Below are 12,596 nucleotides of genomic sequence, written 5' to 3'. Positions count from 1 at the left end.
GCGCGTGGCTGGAGTGGAGTCGACTGTGGCATAATGCAGGTGCGCCGCCCCCCACCCCGCGCTGCATGCCTCAACGGATGCGCATTCGAATTTCGAAGGGCCATCGAAAGCAATAACACTCGAGTGGGAGGGAGGCCTGCCTTTTTGGCATGGAACAGCCTTAATAATTAGCAAGAAAGTGGGATTAAGAAGGCCTCCAATGGAATCGGTTTCAATGAATTATCTGCCGTATTACTGGTTGGATCTTGCACGGATATATTCCATGCAAATTAGTTGAGCACTCCTATAATATCAGGAAATCTCTCTCATCCGGTAGACATTTATCCACTGCGGATTCTCAATTATTGCATTTCCCGTTCATTCAATAAATAAACATCTATTATATGCTTTCAAGCCATTCAGATTGGCTTCCAAACAACTGCTGCGGGGAAAAACAACAAAGATGACAAAATGCAATAATTTTGCGCTGGAAAGTTGAAGCGGAAAATCGCAAAATGAAAATGTTAATTGATTCTGTTTTTTCCTAGTTACTTTTTTTTGTTTCTTCTTCATTTCGTTGAATGCCTGATGGTGGCTGCCGCCGATGCCGTTGCTGTTGTTTCTTTCGCAGCTTTTATTTGTTGTAGTTGGTGGGTAAAAGTTTTGTCAATGGGATTTTTTATTGCAGTCGGTAAAAGTTTTTATGTGGCACCATTAGTAGCCAATTATTGGCGACTCCTGCAACGGGGGTGTGATGATGTGGGGCATTGCAAATTTATATTCCATGTCAGCGGCTTTTGCAGAGTGGAGTGTGGAAAGTGGAAAGTGCAAAGCGCAGAGAGACAGAGAGAGAGACTCGGCAAAGGCCGATAATGAGCATCTAATAACTCAATTTGGGCCAAGACAAGGATAAGAAGAGCAGTCGGAAATGGGGTTGGAGGCGGGGTCAGGGACACTAATTAAAACCGCTGTAAATGGGGGGAAAATGGCGAATGGCTGCAGTTGTCGGCGCTTCTTTTAGCTTAATTAAACATTGCCGCTTGACTTTTAATTGATTGTGAACAAACTGAAAAGCTTGCAGCAGACAAATAAACAATTTAACTAAATGCGCCGCAAAGTAGGCAACGCCGGGCGTCAGTCAGCAGCGGCTTTTTATGGTCTCGGGGATATGGCCTCACTTTCTCTCACTCCCTCTCTCTCTGTCTTTCTCTGACTGCCAACTGGCATGGAAATGATGCCCTAGCCTGGCTTGGCCTGGCCCGGCCTGGCCCTGCCATTGCCGCCACCGCCGCCGCCGCCTCTTGACGGAGAGTGTAAATGTAAACACAGTTCGTGCAACAAAAGCCAGCAAGGCGTCAGAGCAGGAACAATGCGTAAGTCGAATGAATGGGCAAAAGCAGAGGGAGCTTCCCCTTACCCAGTGCAGCACGAATGAATGAATGAATGAGCTTAGGCTGACTCTGGCCTCTCTCTCTCTCTCTTTCTCTATCTCAGTTTTGAGTGAGTGAATGTGAATGAGTGCTGGGGACAATTGTGATAATTGCCGTTGTCTCGCACCTAGCTCTGGGCTGGGGGTGGGCTGCGCGAGGACCTGCCAGTGTGGGGTGGGGGTGTGGGGCCTCCGTGAGTCGTGAAATGATGACAAGAAAAAGCTTTTCCGCCGGCAGTTTGCCTGCCTCCTGCCTCTGATCTCCTTCCTGCAGCACCACGTCACGCCCCCCCACTGAACCCTATTTATTCAACAATTTTCTACAATTTTATTGTTTACATTTATGTTCTGCCTCTCGTACGCATATGTGAGTCTGTCTGCGTGTGCCTCATCTTTTGGGGGAAAAGTTTTCCTTTGGCCTGGCCTTTCGTTATTTCCAACTCTAACTCGGGGTTTTTGTCTGCTCATGTTTTTTCTCCGACTCTTTTCATACCTTTGCAGAAAGGGTGTGATGCTTTTGATGAAAGGTTGCCTTTAAGGTGATACCAAACTTTTTTAGAGGCACTGTCAGGGGCAAAAACAATTTAAATTTCCATTATTCCACACAACTTTGTAATATTATATTGGAAACATCACTTAAAACGCATTGAGAGGGTATCTCAAGCGTCGGCGCCTAAAGCTAGACTTCTTTTTCCTTTTTTTGTCGGTCGTTTCTTCTGTGTGTCTTGTTCTGCTTCCTCTTTTTTTTCGCGCACAATTTGCATGCGAATTTGCCGCTGTCTGTTGGCTCTGCACCTGCCCCTGCCCCTGCTCCTAGTGCTCCTCCTCCTCCTTCTCCTCCTCCTCCTCCTGCGCCTGCTCCTTCCCTTAGAGTTGCGCGTGCCTTTTCCTTTTTCCTGCACGACTGCAGGCTGCCACTTGGCCTGGCCTCTCATCTGCTTTGCTCTGCCTCTACTCCCCATCCTCCTTAGCCGCTCTTCTACCCATCTGTTTGCACATTTTTTTCTGCGTTGCCCCACCGTCTTTTTCTTGTTCATTTTTTATGCCCCGTTAACAACTTTTGCTCGGTTTACTTTTCCCGTGTCGGGCGGCGACGGCAACGACGGCAACGGCGACGTCTTTGAAAGTTTAATTGTTGTTGCATGTCTTTTTGCTGCTGCCGCTGCCGCTGCTCAGCCGTCCTCCTCCTGGCTGTCCTGTGATCCTGCCTGCTCATGGTGTTCCGGCTGCTCCTGGAAGTGCTCCTCCGTCTCCGCTACTCTTCCTCTGCTCGCTTCGTTGTGTAAATTGTACGCCGCACGTTTTTACGCCTGCAGCGGAGATGGAGTCCAGACCCAGGACGAAGACGAGTCGAGGACTCCACTGTCTTCTCCATATGCATATGTGTCTGTCGCTTTTTCTGTTTCTGTCTGTCAGTGTGTGTATGTGTGTGTGGCTGGGGTGTCCTCGTGCTCGACGGAAGTGTGAAACTGAAATTGAGCAACTAAAGGACTAAAAGGCTGTTGCCTGCTTCCTGTCGCAGCGTTCATTGCCAACGTCTGTTACTGTTAAATGTGTTGGTGGGTGTGAGTCCACACACATACTCGTATACGTAGGAGGAGCATATGTGTGTGTGTGAGTGGTGGGGATATGTGCGTGCCTTCGACTTTATTTGGTTTACGCAGCGTTTGGCATTTATTTGCCCACAGTGAGACACTCGCAGCCAAAGGGGGGGAAATGGGGGAAAACTTCGTTTGCTCTGCCCCCAAAATTTTTGCCCGTTTTAAGAAAAAAGCAAACCGGCAAAAAAGTATATACGATATGTATTTTTGGAAAGTGCTTGCGGGCGGGTAGGAAGTTTGTAAAACGCATTCTGCTCAGCGATAACTCCATTGAACTGGGGGTAAGTGTTGTTCTTCCTTCAGGAGCACGCACTCCTTCCGTCCATTGGCTTTTTTCCCCCCAGCTCTTTTTATACCCTTAAAGATAGGGTATTATTGACACCCCCGCATAGCAGGAAGAATCGAAAAATCAATAAGATATCTGTATTTCTGTATATCTGTATCTGAAGAGCATCAACAGCCGAATATTTTATGATGGTATGTTCATGAATTTCAAAATATTTAATTTTAATATAAAACATATTTATTTTAATATGAAACCTATATATTTTTAATGTTAAATACGAAAATATTTATTTTAAAATATATTTAATTAAAGTATAATAAAATTTATTTTAAAATATATTTAATTAAAATATGAAAATATTTCCATATTAATGTTAAAACGTGAGTGAAAACATTTCCCATTTTTATATATTTTAAGTCTCGGGCCAAATACAATGCCATAAATATTCAAATCTAAGTGTAACTATTCGTGGTTCAGGATATTTTTTTCCCAGGTGGAACTTCCAGGGTATGTAATGCCTCGGCTCCCTATGCCCAACCCTTTCTGGTTTTTTTTGCGTGTGTCCAGGAGTGGGTAGCAGCCAACGGAAGCGATAAGATAACATACACACTCGTAGACACACTCATGGCAACACACACACTCATGAAAGTACACACACACTCAGGGACACACTCAGGGAAACATTCACATGCATATGATTTCTACACGCTCGTTCATGTTCCAAGGGTTTTTCGGTTTTGTTTTCCTTTTCCTCTCACTTCTACCATTTCTCGTGATTTTTTTTTGTTTGGCTTCTGCTTCCTGTGTTTGCTCTTCGCTGTCTGTTATCTGTTATCTAATAGTCGTGATTGCTCAATCATTTGACAAATTTGATTGTAATTGAAAAGCTGAGCTATGGGATTGACACATTGGATGGGCTAAGATCGGATAGGATTGAGTGTATGCATGGGCAGATTAAGTGCGGACTATAGTGTATTGAAAAGTGATTCTGGAATAGACCTTGATGGGCGGAGGCGATTTTAGGATATCCGAAATGAGTGGTTGCTGTTCCCTCCAGAAATATAAGAATTTGTTCCCAAACAATTACCCTTTTATTTCAATAACATTCCCCATGCAAAAAAGAGAGATGAGAGTTCCGAAACTCCACTAAAACTATTCAAAATAAAACCCTAACCGAGCCACAGCTCAGATGTGGCGAAGCTTTCTCAACCTTCTTCCATAACAGAGTTTTCCACAAATGCTTTAACTTCTTGAAGCTCCTCGGGGATCATATAATTGGCTCCGGCTCAGAGCCAGGCGGAATGTCTTTAGAAAAATTCCTAGAACTGCATGCCGCAGACTGGAAGGCATAATCGACGCTGCTAGCCGCATTTGTTGCCATAATTGCTGTTGGCTTAATTTCAACAGGCAACTTCCGTGACGGCAACTTGAGTTGCTCCTGCCTCTGCCTCCTCCTCTGCCCCGGTCTCAGACTCCGCCTCGGCCACCGCTGCAACTGCTCCGCCAGCGACAAGGACAACAAGAAAATCCATTTGAGTCCACAAGCTTGCCATGTTGCAGCAAACACACCTACGCCCACACCCACACCCACAGGCGGAGGCAGAGGCAGAGACAGAGACAGAGGTACTCCATGTGTGTACAAATGTGCACTTGAAGAAACAACTTAATTGAATGGAATTGATTGTAGTGGAATCCCTTATAAATATTCTTTTTATTGTGTGAATTTTAAATGGAATACATGGCAATGGAAACTAATTAATTTATGTACAATTAGTGATAGTCCAAGTCTAAAACACACACGATTGTGCGTAGCATTGTCATCGGGGAAATATTTAGTGCTGATATTGAATGCTGGATACCCTTGGAGATCAAATAAATTGTTAACGAGCAAATAAATATAGTATCACTACTCTCTGTAGAATGATCTGTCACATGATCTGTGTCTAATAAGAGTCTCTGTAACTCTTCATTAACTGATATTTTTCTAGTATAGATAATCATATTGATACTAATTTCTTGCAGTGCATTTGGTGCTGCTCATTTGGTTTTAGCTTTCTATACATGTGCCGCTCGCTTTTCCTTCCTTTGGCACCCCGTGTAGGTTCTCCTCGGAGTGCACATCCTCTATTGCTCTCTCTCGCTTTGTTATTTTTATTGCTCTGGCCCCCGGCTCCCGATTCCCAGCTCCTGCTCCCGTTCTGGTCTTTACCTACTCGCACTCCCACTCCCACTCCTTCTCCTGTTCCGGCTCTTGGTCCTCCTCCACAACCATCTCTGGCTCCTTTTCGTTTTCCTTTTGCTGTTTACTTGGCTCCTACTATGTGCTGTGTATGTGTGCCCTGTGTCTTGGAATCGTTTGTCCGGCACCTAGCCCCTGCCGGCGTCTGCTCATCAACGCCACATTTGTGTGCTGGCTGCTGCTCATTCTGATGCAGTTTCGCCTTTATCCTCACTGCTCACATGAGTGTGTCCTTCTCGGCATCCCTGTGTGTGTGTGTGTGTTTCGTCCATTTCCAACTGTGCATTTGTCTGGTCGCTTGAGCAGCCTTTCAGCTGTGCCCCAATCCAGAGCCCCATCTCTTCTGCAGCGCCCCGTGTGGCACTTGTGTGTGTCTCTCCCTCGTTCGGACTCCCTCTCTGTTTGCATAAATGACTGTGCCTCTGTATTTGGCATGACTCTTGAATTAATTTTGCAACATTTTAAATTGAGCGCAATTAATTGCAAAAATGTTTTATTTTTCCACTTGCACTCGTTTTTCCCACACACCCACACACACACATACACCCAATTGCATTTCTGCATTCGTACGAGTATGTACGTATGCCTCTGTATGTGGCCGCTTGTGTGTATTTTGGTTTGCTGTGCATTTGGTTGCCATTTTATATGCATTTTTTTTTGTGTTGCATGCAAGTGCGAACACGCGCATTCAAGCATATGCACGTCGCCATCGCACGCTCCCCACATGCACACACACCAACAAATCTATACAAGCATATTCACTCACACACATACACACATCTACATATATGCGACGTTTTTGTTGGGCATTCGCCTGGACGTGTTGCCGCTTTTGCCACTCATTTCATAGTTGCCGTTTCTCTGCTATACCCCGCACTCGTTAAGTGCAAGAGTATGCTGTTATGTTATTGTTCCAAGTTCCACAGCAGACACAATCCAACAGTGTTTGTCTATTAAAATTATGGAGAACCAAGCCAATGAAGGGACGACAATCCCGACCCAGAAATATCTTCGATATATCTTATTTCATCTCCTTTTCTCCATAAATGATTATAGATATTAGATCATCTGCTTAGTAGCTCTGATTAGTGGGTATCTCTGCTGTCGATTTATCGACTATATCCCCTCTATGGACAACCAATCTTCATCGCTCGCCAGCTTGCCTTTTCGTGCGTGTGTGTGTGTGTGAATTTTTTCCGCTGGCGTATTTTATGCATTGCTTTTATCGCGCTTTCTAGCCACGCACACAGACACGAAGGCACTTTCACACCGACACAGGCACACATACAGACACACACAGCACCCAGATATTGGGACCACGGGCATCGCATGGCACGCACCGCCTAAAAGTATGCAGCATGCATTGAAAGGCTTTTTACATGACACTCTGGCGGGCTGGGCCGCTACCCTTTTTCTGTCTCACTCTTTCACCCCTTAGACCGCTTTTTCTCACCCTCTTTCTGCTTTTTTTTACCCCGCTTTCTGTTTCATTTCGGGGCATTGTTGTCGCTGCTGTCGCTGTTAATTTTTTCGGGACGCTGCTGTTGCATTTTTGTCATTTGCGCCGCTGCCTGCCCCAATCCGTGTCACTTTACATCTCTTTGCATGCGTGCCACTCCGCGTAGTCTGTGTGTACGCTGCTATGTCGCTTATTTATATCCAATTGTTCATTTGTCTTTGGTTTATGTTACGCATACGTCATGTCTGCCCATATTTTATGCTCCCTCCGTGTGAGAGAGAGAAGAGAGGGGGGAGAGTGGTGGTGCACCACAATGTGTAATATTTTTCGTTATATTTATGTACATTCTGCATTGTGTTTTTGGCCTGCTTTTCTTTCATTTTTTCCCACCATCCAATTTACAAAAACTCAGAGTGTCGCATACGCAGATTTGTCAGGCATCCGGAAATTGATCAATGAGCGGTAGAAGAAATATTTGTACGAAAAATGTGAAATATTAACAACTGAGAAGTAATAATAATAATAAATTATAAATTTGCTGATCAGGAAGTTGAAGTAGCGCTCCGAACGATTTTTATGGCCTACGCTGCCAAGTGAACTTTGAGTTATGAGAATTTAGATTTTTTAGATGGGATTTTGTGATTTTCCTTTTGGGATTTATGCCCACGTGGTCTGTGATATATCACGAAAATTCAACACAATTTCAGACAATTTTAATCCATACAAATTTCAATATTTTTCAATGCAACAAATTGTCTTTCCCACTTAAGACTTCTGATCGTTTTCAGTTGCCATTGAGTTCCCGGCGGAGAAGTTTGTTTCATTCTCTCTTTCCTTTGCCTTGCAAATAGAACAGCAAACTTGTCCACAAATCGTACACAGAGGAAAAATGAAATATTTTTGTATATTTTGAAAAGGATAAAATAATCACTTCCCTGTCAACTAAAGACCCATATTGTAGACCATTTTAAATCGTAATCTTGTGCTTGTTTTAATCAGTCTCATTTATTTTCAGTGTATACAAATGAGTCCAGAGCCGGGGCTCGATGATGATGATGATGGTGTCCTGGCTGTGCCAAAGGATATCCGCTTTAACTTTTGCCGCAATCGAACACTGAAATCGAATGTACCGGTGTGTGTGCGGCGGATTTCTCCACTTCTCTCATAAGGAGAAAGCGATTTTTCTTATTTATTTCTCAGTATTTCTTTATTTCTTGCTTCAAATTGTATCAGAATTTTCTCTATCGTTTTTTCTTTTGCCTGCAATTGGTTTTTCTATTGCTTTCTCCTCCGCTGTCTCACTGCCGCTTCTGCTCCTGCCACTTTCGTCCTGCCGTTGTTGTTGTTTTTCTTGCTCATTGCTCAAATGTATTTTGCATTTTTTATGGAACTTGCAATGCCAATACAACAGCAACAGTAATACAAGGAAGAGAAGATATAATAGAAAGCCGAAGCTTTAGATACTCTAAATGATTTATCCTGGGTTCGGTGGGTCTATTCAGATAGAGCTCTATCACATAGAGATCCCGTCATGGCGATTCCCAAGAAGTACGATACAGTGGCCACTTCGATAGGGAAACATCGGATCGAAACAATTACACCCCTTCGAAGAGTACAACAAATTTGTCTGGCAACAGAGACAGAAAAAGAATGAGGAAAACTTTTATTTCTCTCTCCTTTGGCTGTCACATTTTCTTATTGTAGTTGATAAACTTGCCGTTCGTGCGCCAGGACCATGTCCAAGTGTCTATGACTGTTTATGGCCCAGTCTGTCAGTTGGCCAAGAGCCTGCCTTCCCTCTCGCTGTCTGTCTCTGTGTGTGTGTGTGTGGGAGTGTGAGTCTCTCTCTCTGCGCCTCTGTCAGTCAGTGTGTGGATGTTTCGGTTGCTTTTTTTATTATTCAGTAAATCAAATCAGTTGCCTAACAACTCAATCCAAACACTTGCAGCACGCGCCAGGGACATGGACATGGACATGGTCTCACTCTGTGCCCCATTCGGGTGCCCCACCCCCCCTGGGGCTGTCTCCTGTCGTGGGGCTGCCTCATCTTTTCCATCTTGCTCATCTGTCTGGCTGTGTCGTGGTCGTCCTGCTTCTGGTCTGGTCTTGACTCGCTTTCTGGGCCTGGTCTTGCTGCTGCTGTGTATTTTTACAGTTAAGTCAATATGCAGCCGTCAAAAACAACACTTGATACTTTTGTGAGTTACTTGTGCAGAGTTTTTCCCCCGCCCACTCATCCGCTGGATGTATCTTTTCCTATCTGTCATCTGGCCATTGTGAGTTTTCCCTTCAAAGTTTTGCACAAAAATAAACAACTAAAGCCACACACAGACCCACAGACTGACTCCCCTCACACACATACACACAGAGAGATTCAGAGACACAGATACAGGAGTTGGCAATGAGGCAGTGAAACAAATTTATGGTCATATCAACAACACACAGATACACCCGCACACATCCTCAAAGGGAGACACTCACACAGATACTGCAACTACAACTACAACTACAACTACAGTTACAGTTTGTTTCAGTGTTAACAATGCATATGCAGGAGAGCTAAGGGCAACCATAAGCGACTTACGTGCATAAGCCCTAGCAAAAAGCTTGAGCTATCATCCTAACAAGCAACCGGCAGCACTGCCACAGCCAGACCATCAGTCTGTCATTGTGTCACTCTGCCAATCTACCAATCAGCCAGTCCATCAGTCTATCATCATACACAAATACTCCCCGTACTTTTACTCGTACTCATGGGTCAGGGTCCTGTGTCAGGTGCGGATGCGGAGCTGGTTGCATTCCAAATCGTGTGAAAGCGGATTGTTATCAATTCAGTTGTCGATTCGCCTTCGTGTAGCGATTGAAGAGTCAGTCAATGGCTATGGCCGTGGACGGATGGACCCCAGACCCGGGCGGGCACCTTCTGCAAATGATGCCTCTAATGGCTCAGATGCGATAATCCCCAGATATTCCTCCATGTCTGGTAACGTCTGAGCATTTTGATGAGGTGCCAGATCTGATTATAAGTGATTCTGGAGTAGGATTTCGACTTAGGAGCTACTTAGAGATTCCAGAAATACCCTGAAGAAGCAGGTTCTTCTGCATAAAATGACACTCAAGTCGAGGCACTATTCTAACCTTTCTCTTTTGTTTCCATCTGAATATATTCTCAGCTTCCCCTCTTCGACGCACATAAGTGAATCTTGACCATTATGCCAGGTTCATTTAAAAGAATCTCCTTAAGTTCCGATCAATTTAATTTTCCTTTCTGTCTGCTGAAAATATAAAAACTTTTCGAATCATTCATCATTTTGGAATCATTTTCGGCCATCAATGTTTGATCGTTTCAATCGCTTTAAGGGCCATTTCCATAATCCTGAACTCCGGCAGCACCCCCCACAGTCCCATTGCCCATTTCCAATCCAACAGCCGAAAGAAACTTATTTGAGGAAATCTCATAGACACGTATGCTGGCTCTCGAGTTGTGTGCCTTTTTGGCCATTACCAATTGGGGGGAACCTTTTTTTACGATTTACGTGCCGCATCCCAGGGGAGAGGAGGAGACCTGGTCCTGGTCCATACCATTGTGACTCCATGCTACACCCCAAGTCGAACACATATCCCCACCTGGCACTCTGGTCATCCACACGGCTGGGACTGGGGCTTTTAATATTTCTCATATTTTTATGGCACTTACTGGGAGTGGGATCAGGTCATCATCGTATTTTGTGTGATTTTTTTGGTCCTGGCAACTTTTGCCACTGAAATTAACAAGTCTCCACCCACACATACATACATGTACGTATGTATATTGTGTATAGATATGGATTATTTGTGTATGCTTTTGACAAACATTTTGGATGTTTGTTCATTTGTAATTTGGTTGCTGGCATTTGCATTTGCTTTAGCCCAAAACAGAACCGAACCGAATCGAATGGAATCGAATTGAATTGAATCGTTGATGGCCGTGGGCCATTCTCTGTTAATAAAGCCATTCAATTTTAATCATCGCCATACATCGTCATACAATGCAAAGCATTTCGCAAACAATACTCGGTAGCAACAAAAAAGGTGTACCGCGCACGGCAACAAACACACAAATGAGGAAGGACGAAAACAAACAAACGAGCAAACGAACAAGCGAACACTCGAACATTCGAACAGTCGAACAAGGAAACAAACAAACAATGCAGCAAAGTATTTGCTTTGAGCAAATTTGGTCGCAATCGGCCGCAATGTTGACATTTTGTTTGGCGGCTTTTGGTAATTCAATTTGATATTTGATTAAACGAAATTTTTGTGCAGAATCGCCCGCCAAACCCCAAACTAAGCGGACTTCCTTCTTTGGGCAATTTACACTGAGAGAAATTAGGTATTATAAAAATAATAAAAATAATTCGAAAGGTTTAAGAGCTAGAGCTTCTTCTGGAATAGGCTGTTGATTTAAGATGTTTTTAGAAAAATATCCACAATAAGTGTACTGGGTAGACCTCTGGCCAATGAGTCGATCTGTTGAAAAAATGCAAGCCTCCCAAAAGGGTTCCAAGTGATTTGCATAGCGACATTTGATAATAAAATTTTCTATCAAGATTTGGGGACAGAGTACTCGTAGTTCCAATCATACTCGTATTTGTCCAACCATCACCTAGAAACCAACCTGTTTTTTTAAAAAAAAAAACATTGGAAAACTTGTTGCTACAAAGGTGGGTGTCTCTTTGGGTTTTCCCACAGTGCACCTGCCTTGAAAGTTCTCCTATCATTTGGCCAGGCTCATTTGCTCTTCTGTTGCATATTTAATGTCAAATTTTTATTATCCTTTTGCTGCTCCTGTAGGCGAAAACAAAGAGTCAAAGAAAGTTGAAGTAAAGTTTTTCAAGTGAAGGAAGGCATCAACGCAAGTTCAGTTCAGTTCTGTTCGGTTCTGTTCGGTTCGGATGTCAGCCCCATCAGGAGGAGCAGTCAGCTGGGGAGTTGTCAGTCGTGTCCTGCTGCTGATCCGTGTCCCTGTCCCTGTCCTCGTCCCTGCCTTTGCTTCTGCTCCTGCCGACTGACTCTTCTGTACTGTGCTCTGCTGTGTCCCTATCTGCTGTGCACATCCTGTGGCCCATTTGGCGCTTACTGTGGCAACTGAGGCGTCATCATCATGCTCGGGTCCATTGTTGTTGCCCTACGAGAAGAAGGACACCAAAGGGTGGGGATGGCTGTGGGATGGTTGTGGCACTTTTGGGTTTTTGGTAAAAATGAAGTTTTTCCCGTTCTTTCGTCATGAATTGATAATGTACACATGCTCATAAGGGGATGCGTGCTAAGAGGTGGAGCGGAGCGGAGTGGTCGGGCAGGGGTAACGGGGATTTGCATATATATACGTTCGTATCTTTATCTGTGGCTGTAGCTGTATCTATAATACTGCTGAATGCACATTCGCATCAGCATCGGTGTGTATGAATTTGCAGATTATTTAGCCAAAAGTTGAAAGGTATTTCGCAAAAACTAAAAAACAAAGAACAACTCTCACACACACACACACTCCCGGACACATAAACAGATGGACACACACATGGATGCATACATGGACAAACATACAATAAGAGAGAGTGAGAGAG

The sequence above is a fragment of the Drosophila pseudoobscura genome, chromosome 2 (assembly GCF_009870125.1).
Source record: "Drosophila pseudoobscura strain MV-25-SWS-2005 chromosome 2, UCI_Dpse_MV25, whole genome shotgun sequence".
Taxonomy (NCBI): Eukaryota; Metazoa; Arthropoda; class Insecta; order Diptera; family Drosophilidae; genus Drosophila; species Drosophila pseudoobscura.
The sequence above is the reverse complement of the archived record's forward strand: the minus strand, read 5'-3'. Positions refer to the sequence as shown.